We start from the raw sequence: 6,357 nt of genomic DNA on the forward strand, positions 1-6,357 counted from the left end.
ATATATATATATGTATATATATATATATATATATATATATATATATATATATATATATATATATGTATATATATATATATATATGTATATATATATATATATATGTATATATATATATATATGTATATGTATATATATATATATATGTATATGTATATATATATATATATATATATATATATATATGTATGTATGTATATATATATATATATATATATATATATATATATATATATATATATATATATATATATATATATATATATATATATATATATATATATATATATATATATATATATATATATATATATATATATATATATATATATATATATATATATATATATATATATATATATATATATATTGCTTTTTTCGTTTAATACTAATAAATAATCCAATAATGTACAATATAATATTAATCCAATAATCTAATGATAATCACCAATTATCACAAATAATCACCAATAATATCTTTGTAAACTGTCGATCGTATATATAATAATATGTACATATACAAATTAAAGTCCTAAATCTAAACTAATTACATTATTTACCAAGAACAAAAATTAGCAAGATACGCGGCAATCTTGTCTTTCAATTCGCGCATTTCCCCATCTCTCAAAGGGCGTGTTTCCCTTGGAATGTCGTATAAAACCTATGTATAATATAAAATTAAAAGATACATAAACATTAGATTTTACCAATAATAGTAAATATATAATATATATTATAATTTAAGAACGTAACAAATACTTACGGCATCTATGTTTTCGACTCCAACGTCCTTCAAGGATTGTAAGATATCGTCCATGTATTTGAGAGTGTAGTAGCCGCAATCAACGGTATTATAAGCTTGTTGATAGCACTAAGAGAACATAGATGCTAGTCCCAAAAAAAGCTAAAAAATCATAAAATCGCAACTTAGCACGTAATTTCTAGCATATGACTATGATTTTCAATTTTAACCATTTTAACATAATAATATATATCAAATAGTGTTTTGTGCCAAGTTTCATGCAAAACAAACCAAGTTTGAGCAACTTTATGCGCGAAAGTGTCAAAAAACTTAAAAACCATAAAATCGCAACTTAGCACGTAATTTCTAGCATAGGACTATGATTTTCAACTCTAACCACTTCAACACAATAATATATACCAAATAGTGTTGTGTGCCAAGTTTCGTGCAAAACAAACCAAGTTTGAGCTACTTTATGCACGAGAGTGCCAAAAACACTTTAAAACCTTTAAAATCGCAACTTCATCAGCTCTATTTCTTTTCTTACTCACCTTAACATGTGCCCACAACTCCGGACGAAGAACCTTACATTCAAACCAATCTCGCATGGCCTTAACATCCTTTGTCTTACCCAGAATGTTCATGAGAGTCCCGAGTCTGGCATCGCTTACATTTTTCTCTATATGCATAACGTCAAGACAATGCCTAACCTGTAAATCTCTCCAATATGGAAGCTTCCAAAAGATTGATTCTTTTTTCCATAATTGGTCTTCACCCCCTTGCACTTGCCCTATTTTACCAGATACAGTCTCAACTCCCTTAACCTGTTCATAAACTTCATAACCGGTCAACGGTCGGCGAGCTACACGGTCCTCAACGTCCCCGTTGAACCTCTTCTTCTTACGATATTGGTGATCTCGTGGGAGGAACTTTCGATGGTGCATGAATACGTGTTTGCACTTAGGAATCCACGTGGATTCGATGTCATCGATACATATTGGGCATGCTTTCTTCCCTTTGTTCTTATACCCTGACAAGTTGCCATATGCCGGAAAACCATTAACAGTGCATAAAAGCATTGCACGCAAGGTAAACTCCTCATTAGCATATGCATCAAATACGGAAACGCCTTTATCCCACATCTTTTTCAAATCCTCAACGAGAGGTGCAAGATATACATCTATGTCATTGCCAGGTTGTTTAGAACCATAAGAAGCGAAAGCATAATGTACTTACGCTTCATACACAACCCAGGTGACAAATTATAGATCACTAACAGTACCAGCCAAGTACTATGTTGAGAACTAAGATTGCCGAATGGGTTCATTCCATCCGTACACAGTCCAAGCCTTAAATTACGAACCTCATCCCCAAAAGTCTTATGCAACCTATCAATACTCTTCCACTCCGGAGAATCAGATGGATGTGTGAGCAAGTGACCTTTCTTTACCCTATCTGCATGCCACCTCAAATTTAATGCATCTTTCTTTATAGAAAATAAGCGCTTGAATCTAGGTATTATTAGAAGATACCACAATACCTTAGTCGGGGGCCCTTTAGCATCCTGAGCCCCTTTACGCATGTAGCGCGATAAGCCACACCTAGGACACTCTTCTAAGTTCTCGTTTTCATTCCGATACAATAAACAATCATTCGCACAAGCATGAATCTTCTGGTACTCTAAGCCAAAAGGACACATGAGCTTTTTGGCGTAATATGTCGACTTTTTGGAAGTTCATTTCCCTCAAGAAGCATCTCACCTAACGCTTCAAATAACATTGTGAAACTAGCGTCACTCCAATTGAACTTTGACTTAATATTGAAAATTGTCAACACTGCTGTTAGTTTGGTGAACTTTGTATATCCAGGATACAAAGGCTTTTGAGAAGCCTCTGTCAACAAGTCAAAAACACGAGGACGTTTTCCTAACTCATCCTCGACTCCCTCCATCATCTCATCAACACGATTCACATCCTTATCGACATTCTCTTTATCCGTCTTATACCCATCAACATGATCTACTACATCCTCATTGACATCAGCCACATTATTGAAGTCCTCAACAACACTTTTCTCTTTGTAAACTCCCTCCTCACCATGCCAAACCGAAACATGATATTGAGTCCTAAACCCACGTCGAAGTATGTGCTCCCTAAGTATAAGAATCTACCTTTGATACATTGCCACAAGTGACACATGGGCAATATAAACCAACTCCCCCCGTCCTAATTTGATGTTCAACCGCAATAATACAAAATTCTAATACACCATCAATAAATTATGACGATTCAATGCTTCCATACATCCAAGAACGATCTTTTGTCATCCTAATTAGTGTGATTAATTAATTCAAAACAAAATTAATACACATATATACTTATTTATACCAAATAAATTTAACCCTGAAAATATAAGCACTACATTATGTTCTAAAATAAAATCACTTAAAATAATTAACATTGTATACTTCATCTTTAACAAAATACACATAAAAATTAAAATCATTTAACCCTAAAAATATGTATATTCTAATTTTAAAAATTAAAAACATATGTACAATAACAAATCACATTTTTAACAAAATACACATAAATCAAAATAATTAAAAAATTATAACATAACTTTGAAAAATATCAAACTCATTATACAAAATATAAATAATAATGTCAAACTCCCTAAACCCTAAAAATATGAAAAACAATAAAAATTAACATCACTAGAAATTACCTTGTGTATGTAGATGAAGAACAATTACAATGTCACCTACAATGAAATAAGAAAAACAAAATTACTACACATAACCATTATATTGTTTCCAAACAAAAGTAAAAATAAACATAAAAAAACACCGTTGATTCGTGAAAATTACCTTGAAGAGAGAAGATTCGTGGGTATATGAAGAAAAATTCGTGGGTTTTCAAAGCTTAAATAAGTAATTCATGGGTTTATGAAGAACGGAGTATATGAGGAAGCAAATTCGTGGCCTTCAAATGTCGTGCTTATGTCGTGAGTTTATGAGCAAATGAAGAAGAGAGCAAATGAAGAAATCTTATGTCGTGGGTTTATGAGGAAGAAGAAGCAGGAAGAATGAAGATGCAAATGTCATATGGGTTTAAGGATAATGAAGAACACAGTAGAATCGTAACAGTCGTGGGGTTTAGAGAACATGAACAGATTGAAGAGAAGAACACAGTAGAGTCGTGGGTTTTTGAAGAACTTGAACAGATTTTCGTGGGTTTTGAAGAAATTTTTGAAAAACTTGAAGAAATTAAAGAACTTGAAGAACAAGAGTCGTGGGTTTATGCGAGAATCCAACAGTTATATGAGGGTTTTAAACAAATGAACGTTGAAACGCGGGTTTTAAATTTTTCAAAAGTAAGGCTATTTGCTGCGGGCTGAAAAAAACCGCAGCATATAAGTGATTATATGCTGTAGGCAACAAAAACCGCAGCATATTAGTAATTATATGCTGCAGGCATCAGGAGAACCGTAACATTTATAGTATTTTATTTTCTTTTTTTTTTTTGCTATTTAATGTTGCGTCTAAAGAAAACCGCAGCTAGGGATGGCAATGGGTACTGGACCCGACCCGGATCCGTGGATCCGTATTCGTTTTCACGGATCTGGGTCCTAAAAATATAGACCCGTCGGATCCGGATCTGAGAAAAATACCCAGACCCGGACCCGCAGTTCTGGAGGACCCTTTTTTTTATTTATTTATTTTTTTTTGTATATCTGCCTAAGCCTAACCCTAGCCCTGTTTTGAGTTTGAATACCCTCTCCCACTCCCAGTAGCCCAGTCTCCCTCCCAATTCCCAAACTCCCATCTCCCACTCTCGCACAATCGCACACTCGCACTCCCTCGCTCCCAGACTCCCTCCCTCTGCCTCGAGTCCTCGACAGTCGACTCCTCCCAGTAGCCCAGTTGCCCAGCGCCATTCATCCATCACAGTCGAGTCCTCGACAGGCGGCTGGAAAAGGTAATGAACCTTTTTTTTTTTCTTACACTACTTTTGATTTATGTTGAGTAGTAGATATATGTCTAATGTTGAGTTAAGTGGTTGATTTATGTTGAGTTTAATGGTAATGTTTGATTTATGTTGAGTAGTTTTTTATTTATTTGAGTTTAGTGGTTGATTTATGTTGATTTGTTTGAGCTTAGTGGTTGATTTATGTTGATTTATTTGAGTTTAGTGGTTGATTTGTTCGTCAATTTTTCTGGATTTTGTTTTAGCTGAATAACGAAATTGATTCATTTATCGAAGGAATTTGGAGTACTTAATTGTTTTTGTTTTCATGAATTTTCAGTTATTTTTTCACATTTCAATTGAATTTTTTGAGTTAGATGAAGCTTTTTTGTTTCTGAATTTGCTTGAAAAAGAAAATAGCAATCTAAACACATTTTAAAAAAACACTAATAAAACAGGACCCATTTTGGACCCGGATCTGGTACTGGATCCGCAGTATCCGCGGATCCGGATCTAGGTCTTGTATCCAATCACCCTCAAAAATGGTTCCAACCCGATTAGTGTTCGACCCTACCAATATCAACAAATTCAAAAAGCCGAAATAGAACACTTAGTGTCTGATATGATGTAGGCTGGAATTATACATCAATCTCTTAGCCCTTTTTCCAGTCTTGTATTGTTGGTGAAGAAAAAGGATAGGTGATGGAGGTTTTTGTGTTGACTATCGAGCATTAAACAAAGAGACAGTGGCTGATAAGTACCCTATTCTGGTCATAGAAGAATTGTTAGACGAGTTACATGGTGCGTGTTTTCCAAGCTAGACTTAAAATCCGGGTATCATCAGATAAGAATGAACGATGTTCATAAAACGACATTTGGTACACACGAAGGGCATTACGAATTCCTGGTCATGCCTTTCGGATTAACCAGCTCCTCGGCTACATTCCAGTCACTTATGAATGATATTTTCAAGACTTTCCTTTGCCGGTTTGTGTTGGTGTTTTTTGATGATATCTTAGTCTATAGTTCTTCCATGACTGAACATATGACTTAAATTTATTTTATTCTATATTATTTTTATTTTACTTTTTAGTTGTTTACTTTATAGCTTTATAAATATAAAAATTTTGACTCTTCCAAAATAATTTAAACCAATAAGTATTGATTCAGATTAATAATTTAAATACTAAATAAAATCTTTAAAGTAATAACGTATAATTTTGTTTATAAATTTTAATAATTTCAGTTTTAAAACAGTAAACAAGGAACTTAAAATCATATGTATTACACGGCAAGTGTTATATTGATTCTCACATTTCTTAAAGGTAAGAGACATTTTTTCTCTACTTCTTGAATCTATATGCATCTTTTCTACTGCATGAAGTTCTGTGTTGGAAAGGTTCCATATTTATGTATACACACATTTTATTGCCGAATTATAATATTTTTTGCATTTTCTATTTTGCGCCTTTCAATACATTATTTTGAAGCCTATTATATAATTAAAATTATAAAATGTTATGAAAAGATATATTGAAAAATTAAACAAGAGCTGAGATCTTTGGCTACTACGGAAGCCTAGCGAAGCCAAATATTACAACTTGGAAGAAACATAATAATAACAAAGAAGTCATTTTTCATTGGACG

Source organism: Amaranthus tricolor, chromosome 5, assembly GCF_026212465.1.
Source record: "Amaranthus tricolor cultivar Red isolate AtriRed21 chromosome 5, ASM2621246v1, whole genome shotgun sequence".
Lineage (NCBI taxonomy): Eukaryota > Viridiplantae > Streptophyta > Magnoliopsida > Caryophyllales > Amaranthaceae > Amaranthus > Amaranthus tricolor.